Raw genomic sequence first — 11,756 nt, forward strand, 5'->3', positions numbered from 1 at the left:
TTGGGGGTGATCCCCGGCTTAGGGATCCAATGGGGTCCACCACCTTTAGCCCACAAGGACCTCAAATTCTGATGAATGGAGAAACTAACCAGTAGTACCAAGTGGAGATATACCTTATGTGGGGATCAGTGGCTGAGACCATGATTTCTTTGATCTGCTAAACCTTTGTGACCATTCTCTAAGAACAGATGCATGAGGTGTTCTCCAAGAGACCACATTAATGGCATGTATTAATAAAGAATGCTTATACATAGTTATGGTCATGTAGTAGGACCAAATTCGAGCTCCATAGCATTCCAGAGAGGGCAATACTTTTTTATTCTATTATGTGTGTGGGTGTCACATTTGACTAACTGGATGCTGCTTTTAGCAGAGGCACACCACAAAATCATCATGGTAAGCAGCACTAAAGGTGGGCCATCCCAGTTATTTTCTATAGGGTGTATGTCAGGTCATATTCAGTTTATGTTTTTATGCACACTCAATTGCACTATTGACAGATACAGTTGATACAATGACAAACTTGCACATATTCCTGACAATACCTCTTACCACTTGTGTAATATAGCAATCTTAAGGCCGCACGTAATGTTGGTGATTACAGGAATTGCTGTTCCTGTAATGTTCTGTGTGTGGCTACTTGGTATTGTTCCATTTTCGGCGTGAAGGCTTCTTCTGGCTTTCTTTATATTAACCTTTAATATCCTGTTGAGAGAAATTATGTTATTATTATTAACTGGTGCGCTAAACCTAAGAGATAGCCAAGTTTAACTAATGGTTTGAATGGTTGACTCTTAATTACAACGATAATCAAATTCATCCACATCATTTTGTTTTTGCTTTTACAGCTGCTGTTGATGTTTTGTTGTTGCAGAGTTTCAATCCACTAGCAACCTCAGAGCTGTATTCACTAAATTACGAGTCTGCATTAGATAAATACTACCTTGAAATCGCTATACATTAAGCAAAAGGGCCAACATCAGTGAGTACCTCCTACAATAAGCACTAAGTTGCCCCTGCCTAATGCATAGTTAATTTAGGACAATTCGTCAACGACAAAAGTAAAGAATTCTCTCAGGGCCAGCTGAGCTTTTCTTGCAGGAGAAGCTCACACAGGAGCCTCACTGAACTCAAACACAAATTTTGTGTAGGCATTAGCCAAATGTTTAAGACAGGTTATAAAGCAGAGATTAACCTTCTGATCAGGTTTTCTTCCTGGCATTTAGTCATTTATGACTAAATATAGGTGACACAGGAGGTGCTCTGGAGCTAGGAGATGTCCTAGTAAGCTCCCCAAGATCGTTATGGCATTACTTTACATGCTACCTTGGAGGGTACAGTGTGGAATATTCAGAGACATGGAAGCCTCCATTTAAAATGAAAAACCGACGCAGGCCTGAACTGGCAATTTGGCACGCTGGACAAATGCCCAGTGGCCCGCTGGCCATCGGCACCCCATACTCACCCATTCTTATGCTCCAGTGGTCAATGGCAGGATATGCATGGCCGAACACTACATGAGCATAAGAACATTACATGGCTATATGAAATATAACAGGCTAAATTAAATATAAATGAATGGAGGTTGAAAGCAACACATTCCAGTTTTTTGTAATTTTTTGTAATAACTAATGTTTTACCAACGTAAAATTAGTATCACCTTCTAATAATTATTTCTGATGTTTTAAAATAATGTATCACGCAGAACAGAACTACAACAAGGACCTGAAAAGTGACGCTCCGCTAATAAGGTTTTGTCACATCACACATATGCTTTATACCCTACTTTGTTAGTTTTTTTTCATGTGTGTTGTTGTTTGGTGCTTTCACAAGGGGGCACTGATGTATTCAAAGACCTTAAAAGACATATCCAATAAACAGCGTTAGAGCTTGAAAGGGTATGGGAGTATAAAGCAAGGGATCTGCAGAGACCAATCCCTATAAATACAAAAAACAAAACACTGGAGCAATGTCTTCACATATACTGTACATATAATTTTCATTGCCTCAGTAACACAATAAAGTAGTATAAGGAAAATATATAGGTATCCATATAAAAATAACCACCTGCATTCCATAAAATTACAATCCTTCCAGGACAAAGAAAATGACTATGGTTGGACCCTTTTTAGCAATATTGGAGTCACAACCAGCAAGCTCCCAACACAAACCATATTCACTATCACAGAAATTCTGTAGTAATCATGAATTTCACACTTTGGCAGGGTTCCCATTCTCTGCCTTAACTCACCATTGAACTGCATACCCTGGCTGCTAAGGTGAAATGGAGTAATGAGGCACTGGTGCACCATGGACTTTCTGATCGCCTCAAAGATGAGATTGCAGCCAGAGGCCTCCCATTTGATCTAGAGACTCTTATTGCCTTTGTGGGTCGGATAGATCTCTGTCTCAGTTCAACATGACAGACAGAAAAGACTCTTAATTTGGTCCCCGTTATTAACGCACCGAAGTTCCTCCTCCATCCCAAGAAAAATCTAAACAAATTGGGACCACACGCATGTCCAAGGAGGACGAGGCCTACAGACGCAAAGAGGGAGTTTGCACTGTGACAATAGAGGTCACTTTGCCCAAGTTTGTCCACAAAATCTGGGAAACTCCAGCACCTAGGAAGGACAAGGGGCCTACCCTGGGTGTAATGTCCCCCAGCTCCAAAAACATTTGTCTGCATTTTCCTATTTCTTTCATTTTGGCATGGGACACTGCATACTACAGCCCTAATCTACTTCAGTGCAGATTTGGACTTTATTGAGTATGCCTTTTGCCACCTTCACGAGTTACCCTTATCACTTATCAATGTGGAAGCCATTGATGGACAGCCACTGCACCCAGCAACCATTACTCAAGAAACTGTGCCTCTGTGCACTGTTGTAGCAGGATTACATTCTGAACTCTGAACGTTTGGTAAGAGTTTGAAAGTGATTTCAACCCCCCATCCCAGTCGAGTTTGGGTTTAGCTGGCTGCAGAATCACAATCCATTCATCCACTGGTGCTCTATACAAATAACTATGTGGCGGTGTCATTGTTTGGATTCCAGATCCTTTGCCCCTCCTAGGATTACAGTAAAACAGTCTGTCACCCTGGGATTTCTGAAACCTCATCATTCATCACCAGAGGATTTTGGTGGCCTACATGGAGAAAGGATGTTACAGACTTTATCTTGACCTGTCAGGTCTGTGGCTCTACCAAGACACCACGGATGTTGCACAGTGGTCTTTTAAAAACTGCCTACTCACAAACAACCCTCGTCACATCTGACCACTGACTTGACCATATACTTGTCAACTTTAAACCAACATACTACCATATTAACAGTGGTGGATCGTTTGTCCAAAATGGTTCACCTGGTGCTGCTCTGCAAACTACCATCTGCCCAAGAACTGGCTATGTATTTTATTAAAGAAGTATTGCGACTCCACAGTTTGCTCGTCTTGGATTGCAGCTCACAATTCATCTTTTAGCTCTCAATTTTGTAGGCCTTTTTTCGATAAGCTGGGCATCAAGTTTTCCACAACTTATCATTCACAGACCAACAGTCTCCCTTTTTATTTCGCATATGGTTCACACCTGACAACTCTCCCTACTGCAATCTGTGAATCTGGTTCTTTTTCATTAGATGACCATCTGGAACATTTTCACTTAGTGTGGGCTTCTGTACACACGGCATTACTTGTGACATCTACTAGACAGAAGGTCCAAGAGGACCGTAGGCGACGGATAGCTCCCACCTTTCTACCTGCGAGCAAAGGGTAGCTATCTACTTGACATCTTAGGCTCAAGGTACCATCCATGAAATTAGCACCTAGACTTATTGGTCCTTCTCGATGGATACATCCAGTGTCCTACAAACTATGACTATGGGTCTATGTTTCTGAGGACCTTTCAGGTCTTGCTCCTGAAATCCTTTATTTGTAATCGTATTACCAATATAGACTGCTGAGAGTGAAGAATTTGAGATCCAAGGTATCCTTGATTCACATGTTAATAATACCTGGTCCACTGCAATGTTTATAATCACAAATAATGATCCTAGGTCTCTATTTGATCTTGACATATCCAGTTTGGTTCTGACCCAGCTCAGATTAAAATTTGGCTCTGACACCTTGGTTGCCTCAGATCTTGTTTTTGTGGGCCTGCTTCTGGTCCAATCTCTGCTTTAAGGCACCAAATCTCTGTTGACCCGACACGGACTGTCGCAAAACAGCAAACGTTTAGCCAGCCTCCACTGAGAAGTCACTCACTCATAGAGTTAGTTGGACATGGTGGATGGGGGTAGTTCTCAAGCATCCTTGTATGTTACCCTAGTAGACAGCTAACATGTTAAAATAACATATGAAAAGAAAAACATGGTTCATTATCTGCATAATGGAAGCTTAGTGTTTTATTATTATGTTAGAAATATAATGTACCAGTTTGATGTCACTCGAGGCTGGTTAGAAGTTTTGCACTTTTAGGTGTTTCATTGTTATTTACAATAATGCATTAGCATCATCATTCTGTTCTGTATTTAGGAAAATGGAATAAAATACCATAAAAAAACAACCATGTAAAATCGCACATTGGCTCAGTAGTTCTATCTGTTCAACATTGTTTCATGAAGATCAGACTAGCTTTAGTTTGATGACCACAAATGTACTGTAATCTCTGTTTCTGCTTGTGACATTTGGGCACCAATATAAGTATTAGTTACTGTAATCCAAGACAAAATATTCAAAAACATATTTAGTATTAATGTGAAAATAAATAATTGAATTCCGGAACAGAAATGTATGATGGGGCCTGGCATTTAAAAACATTACAGAGTCAGATATTATCGCAATATAAAGCACTGTCCATTAATATAAATGCACATTACAACATGGCTCCCTCATGCATAATTGATGTGGGGCTTCTTAACATGCTGAGTTGACCTTACAACCCTACTGCCAGAGGCTTTTGGGTGATAAAAGGACAGAGGATGAAAGGGGACGTAAGTATCTAGCTTCCCCCAGTCACTGCTTCTGAGCTCCTATTGTTCCTGTCCTACAGATGCCCAATTGTTTCAGCCAGGCAGTGCCAGCCAGACAGCCACATTCTAGCCTGTTCCCTTACTCTTGTTATCTCTAATATGATACTTATCACCTCCCTCCCATCATGCCTGCCTTCTCTAGCTCCTTTCATCTCTCCTTAGCCCCTAACTTATCAGTGCCCCAAGTTTAGAGCTGACAGTATGCAGCTCTAAACTTGGACCTATTACTTGAATTTAGAAAAAAACTGACAGGAGTTTCATCACAATACAGAGGTGCCTAGAACATCACAGGAGACACAATTATTTATACTACAAGTCCTCTAGTGCTAACTCTTGAATATGTTGCCCCTTTACGATCACATTACAAAACTAATGTACTGTACATGACTTTCACTGCTATGTGAAGAGCAAGTAGTGATGAGGTTTTCACGAAATGCAACTGTTCAAGTAGATACCATAAAGATACCCTACAATAGCCTCAGCAAGAATGGCAGCGAGATATGGGTCTTGCCCTCCAAAGCAAAAATTGGTTTATCATTCATGGAGTTCATTTACTTCACAACTTCTATCATAACTTGATTACTAATCCATTAATGAAAAGTGGTACGGTTGAGAGATATTAGGGGAAGTTTTATAGGGACCTGGCCAGACATGGGTCTACACTGACCTGCTTTCTGATCACAGTAACCATTGTACAGTGCTGCAGAATATGATGGCCCTATAAATCCAAAAAAATTGCCTTATACTGATCACAGTATGAAAGAGGCCAATTTTCTCCCTTATATACCACCATTTTTTCCTACCTCTCTTCCATTCTATGGGCCATCCCATTTTACTACTTATATCCAATAACTCTATTTTTCAACAATATTGATAAATTAAAATGAAAACTAAATTAAGTCAACCCCTCATATTTACCCTATTCTCCTAGGAGGTCAAATGTTGTAACCCTCAAAGGTGATGGCCAAATTCAAAAAAGTTAAAATGTGGAAATTAGGGTGGAAAATAGTTCTGAACTTCCTGGGACATTACTGCAATCTCTAGATTGATGTTGCATTTAGGGAAACCTTATTCTGGGACTGGGACCATAGACAACATCAGACTGTAATAAATTGTGAAACTTTTGGGTTGACTAGGACTCCCAAGACTGGAATCCACAACAATCACTGCACCCATATGTGAGATTGCACTTTTCCATTTTGGTATCAAAGTCCTGCTGTCTGATGCCCCAAGGGCTCCCCTATTTTCAATAGTAAGCTAGGGGATGGTACATCAACCCATGGTGGGGAAATATAAGGCATTACAAGGCATTATGCAGATAAGTGAACAATTTATTTGACCTTGTTAAACGTTTTTGTCCATTCCAAAAAAGGCAGAGATAAATTACAATTCTGCTACCAGGAGATCCAAAATACAGCCAAAGCAACGAGTTGCCATAACCACCAATGCATTTACCTTCTGGGCTACCCTAGGCCTAACCTAGGGCAGTGCTCCCAGCCAGCCCCTCCTTGATGAAGTCTGTACTGCCTTAAGACACGAAGCACTTGGATATGACATCATATCAATGCGGTTTTGTGCCTTAAAGAAGCGTTCTGATCCAGACTATGGGGGCTCTGCTGAGTCCGCATAGCCTCCATAGTGTAAAAGGGCCGGTTGAGGAGATCAAAGATCTCCCCTGTAATCTGCCCATTGAGCAGCAGGATACTGGGTGCCTGATCGGCCAAGGGGGCAATCTGCCCCCCCGGTTTGGCTGCAGGGGGACTGCGGACACTTGACCTGCCACCCCTTTGACCCGTCACCCTATGAGTAGTCCAAGTAGTCATGGGCCCATGAACTTGAGATTTTCTATGGGGACAGTAACACATTAATATTAAAAAAATTTAATCTTCCAAACTTGGCCAATGGGATCTGGTGGAGCCGCCCATGCAGCTTACATGAAAAGCTTGCTTAAATATCCATATTGTAATTTTGCATCACAGTATAGCACTCTGTTGACAGAATGTCTAACTACAAGAGCTAGTTACCCTTTAATTAGTTCTGACCCCATCAAGACAATGCAGAGGTCACCTCCTTGACAATGAAGGGATTAAATCACCAACTCAATTGATTATAAGCCCCTAAAGGTCGGAGGTCAGAAAGGATAAAGATCCTATCAGTATTTTGGTATAGGCCTAGTAGACTCAGTGATACATTCAACAAAATTTCATCCTTCATGTTAGAGCAACCTAGTCCTGCATACTGGTAAATCCTAGTAGATAATGCCAACAACCTTTATCAAGAAAGAAATATATTATATGTATAACCATAGCTATAAATATACAGAACAATAACAGTTTTAGATATGTCCTCAAAAATATATGCACTATTTCCACTGGCTTTAGCTATAGTCAGGGTCCTCCTGATGACGGAAGTGCATACGTTTTCATGCTCAAGGAGCTGCAGATGTGTGTGGGCTTTGTCGGACAGCTGGCCACCAGACATTTTCCCAGTGTGCCAGATCGCCAGTCTAGGCATGGGCATAATACACAAAGACATAAAAGACCATATGTTTAATATTTTATGAGACGTATCATGGAAAATAAGGCACTGTGTAATTCTGCATATAAAAAAAAACCAATCACAATATAGTTGTGTGAAAAAGAAACTACACCCTTTTTGAATTCTATGGTTTTATAATCATATTTTCCTTTGCAGGTCTAAAAATTAGATAAATGCAACTTTGGATGAACAACAACACATGACAAATTACACCGTGTCATGATTTATTCAACAAAAATAAAGCCAAAATGGAGAGGCAATGTGTGAAAAACTAAGTACACCTTTATTGCTTCTGTAGCAATTAAAATGCCCAGTAGCAGACAGGTGCTGCTAATCAAATGCCCTCGATTATTTGATCATCAGATCCTCTAGACTGTAAGCTCGTTTGAGCAGGGCCCTCCTCACCTGTTGTCTCTGTTAGTCAATTTGTTATGTTACATACTACTTGTTATGTCCTGTCTACCCATTGTACAGTGCTACAGGATTTGATGGCGCTATATAAAACAATAAATAATAATAATAATCAGCAAGTGTGACCACCTTTATAAAAGCCAAAGTTTTAGAAGTTTGCTGGTGTGGAACATTCAGGTGTGTGTTAACAAAATGCCAAGGAGGAAAGACATCAGCAATGATCTTAGAGAAGCAATTGTTGCTGCTCATCAATCTGGGATGGACTATAAGGCAATTTGCAAACAATTCCATCATTCTACATTGAGAAAGATTGTTCAAAAGTTAAAAACATTCAGGACAGTTGCCAATGCTACAGGCATACTAAATGTTTGGATTGTTTGGAATGGTTGCAAGGAGAAAGCCTCTTCTCTCTAAAAAGAACATGGCAGCATGGCTCAGCTTTGCAAAGGTGCATCTGAACAAACCACACGATTTCTGGAACAATGTCCTTTGGACAGTAGAGATCAAAGTGGAGATGTTTGGCCAGAATGCACTGTGCCACGTTTGACAAAACCCAAACACAGCATATCAGCAAAAACACCTCATACCAGCTGTCAAGGACTGTGGTGGAGGGGTGATGATTTCAGCTAGGTTTGCAGCCGCAGGACCTCAGAACCTTGCATTCATTGAGTCAACCATAAACTCCTCTGTATACCAAACACTAGAGTTAAAAGTGAGGCCATCTATCTGACAGCTAAAGCTTGGCTAAAATGTAGTCATGCAACAAGACGATGATCCCAAGCACCTCAGCAAATCTACAACAGAATGGCTGAAAAAGAAAAGAATCAAGGTGTTGCAATGTAGAGCTGTGTCTAAAAAAATGCCTGCAACTGAATTGATGCAACGTTGTAAAGAAGAGTAGGCAAAAATTCCTCCAAAACGATGTGAGAGACTGATAAAGTCATACAGAAAACGATTGCTTTTCACACACTGCTTATCCAATTTAGCTTTATTTTTAGTCAATAAGTCATGACACAATGGAATATATCACATGTTGTTGTTCATCTGAGGTTTGTATTTAGTAGACTTGGGCGCTGGCCAAGTCTTCGTGTTCGTCTTCATTTTAATGTTTGTGAAAAAAAAACCTTCTTATGTCACAAGTATTTGCCTGTTCCCGTGTTCTTTTCGGGCGAATAGTCGTGTACGTTCTTCGTGTTCTTTTTTCTCATCGTTTTCTGCCGGTTTTTTTAGTGGCGGTTACTACAGGGTTAATGTGGTAACAGTACGCAGGAGCTTTGGTGCCAGGATTTAAAAGGTCTGCAAGAACGACTCTATTGGTCGCCGGCAGGTGGCTCCTCTGGCATCAACCAATGAAGAGCTGCTGCCCAACTCCTGATGCCGAAACTTGTCCTGGGGAGACCATTGGCTTCCGTGCCAGGAGTTAAAGAGTTGCGCCCATTAACCCCTGTGATGCTAGCAGGAAAATTAGCTAGGAGATATTTACGAAGATTCTTCGTTTTCCTGTATGTTTACCCACCGCCACATTAGTTTATTCGTATTCGGTTTGAACAACGAAAACACAACATTCGTGTTCGTTTTCATGTTCTTCCAAATACAAATGCACATGTCTAGTATTTACCTAATTTTTAGACTTGCTAAGGAACAGATGATTGTTATTATGTCCTGATATATAAAACCATAGAATTCAAACAAGGTGTGCATTCTTTTTCACATGACCGTACATCAATGTTGCTGAGGCCTTTCTTTGGTAAGCAATGTTTCGTTTACAAGTGCACTTATTTCATTTTCTGGACTGTTGTGGCAGCACTGAGAATTCCATGGCATCAGTCTCACCAGGAAATAGCCAGTGACCTAATATAAACATCATCCTTAACACTATGCACCTAACCACATTTAAAACTCTCACTATCCACCAACAGTACCCAACACTACCCTGTTTATGCTATCTCCCAACCCCAAATTGTAGATGTAATCACTAAACGTGGGCAATCCATTTTTGCTCCTACATGAGAGGTGGGTTTAGCTTTGTTACAACGTGAGAGGAAGTGGTGAGATTCCTGAATCGTGTTGGACATTAAGTTATATATGCTATATTTTATGCATTTTTAAAAAATTTGTTACTTTTGTGAGTGAAGGTTTAATAAATTACATTGTTTTAACTTTTAAGCAGTGTTACGCTATTGTATGTTTTGTATCCTTTCTTGCATGAATGGAGCCCAATACATTCTGTAGTGATTCCACGGTTTTCTATGGTTGATGTTTGAATGCAGTTGATCCACTCCAGGAAAACCCAGGAATGGATCAACTGCAAATAGGGAAATATTGTTTTGATTATACATCGTTATTTATAGGTGTTTTTGTATGTATTTCACATGTTGATGACCAGTATTACCATGCAGCATGTTGGATGTATAAACTCACAGAAGCAAATCAGTACTGTGCGGAAGCTGTAGAAAAAATGCAGTGAAGTAAGAATGCTTTCAAAAATAGATATGTTAATAGTTTATTTTTATCATTTAACAAATTGCAAATTAAATATTGGATGTGACGAACCCATGCCTTCAAAACAGAATTAATCCTTCTTGGTACAGTTGCATATGTTTTTTAAGGAATTCAGCAGGTAGGTTGCGCCAAACATCTTAGAAAACTAACCACAGTTCTTCTGTGGATTTAGGCAGCCTCAGTTGCTTCTCTCTTTTCATGTAATCCCAGACAGACTCGAAGATGTTAAGGTCAAGGCCTTGTGGGGGAGCATACTAAAACATATTAAAACTGCTGAAGATAATAATGAGTTTGGCTGTATGTTTGGGATTGTTGTCATGCTGCAGAATAAATCTGGTGCCTCCCTGATGGTATTGAATGGTGGATAAGTATCTGCCTGTACTTCTCAGCATTGAATAGACCATTAATTCAGACCAAATCCCCAACTCAATTTGCAGAACTGCAGCCCCAAACTTGCAAAGAACCTCAACCATGCTTCACTGTTGCCTGCAAACATTTATTATTGTGCCACTCTCCAGCCCTTTGGCAAACAAACTGCTATAGCCAAATATTATCAGTCCATAGCACCTGTTGCCATTTTTGTGTACCCCAGTTCCTATGTTTTTTTGTGAATAGTTGAGTTGCTTGGTCTTGTTACCACGTCAGACTTATGGCTTTTTTTGGTGAAGGTCTTCCATGAAGACTTCTGACCAGACACCCATCAGAGTAGATGGGTGTACCAGAGTTCCACTGTTTTCTGGCAATGTCAAGCTAATGGGACTGCTGGACATCTTCCAATTGCTAAGGGAAGTAAGCATTATGTGTTTGCACTAAGTATCCTTGGCCAACCACTGGGTCTATGGTCCTCAACATTGCCCATTTCTTTGTGCTTCTTCAAAAGAGCTTGGACCAAACATCTGAAAACCTCTGCCTGCCTTGAAATTTCTGCCTGGGAGATGCCATGGTTATGGCTTTTGACATTAAACTGTCTTCAACAACTTCACCTTGTTGTTGAGTTTGACTGTTCCTTACCCCAGTTTTGTTCCTCCTACACAGCCTTTTCTGTTTCAATTAATTATTGTATTCCAACCTACATATTAAATTGATGATCATTAGCACCTGTTTGGTATTATTGTTAATCATACAACTAACTGAATCCTTGAATGTTTACCAGTGTATCCAGAAGAATTTATGCTGTTTTGAAAGGCAAAGGGTGTTCACACCAAATATTGTTTTGATTTTTCTTCTGTTCACTTAATTTGCATTTTGTTAAATGACAAAAATAAACTATTAACATGT

Source organism: Sceloporus occidentalis, unplaced genomic scaffold (genome assembly GCF_023333645.1).
Source record: "Sceloporus occidentalis isolate IW3139 unplaced genomic scaffold, rSceOcc1.0.p SCAF_94, whole genome shotgun sequence".
Taxonomy (NCBI): Eukaryota; Metazoa; Chordata; class Lepidosauria; order Squamata; family Phrynosomatidae; genus Sceloporus; species Sceloporus occidentalis.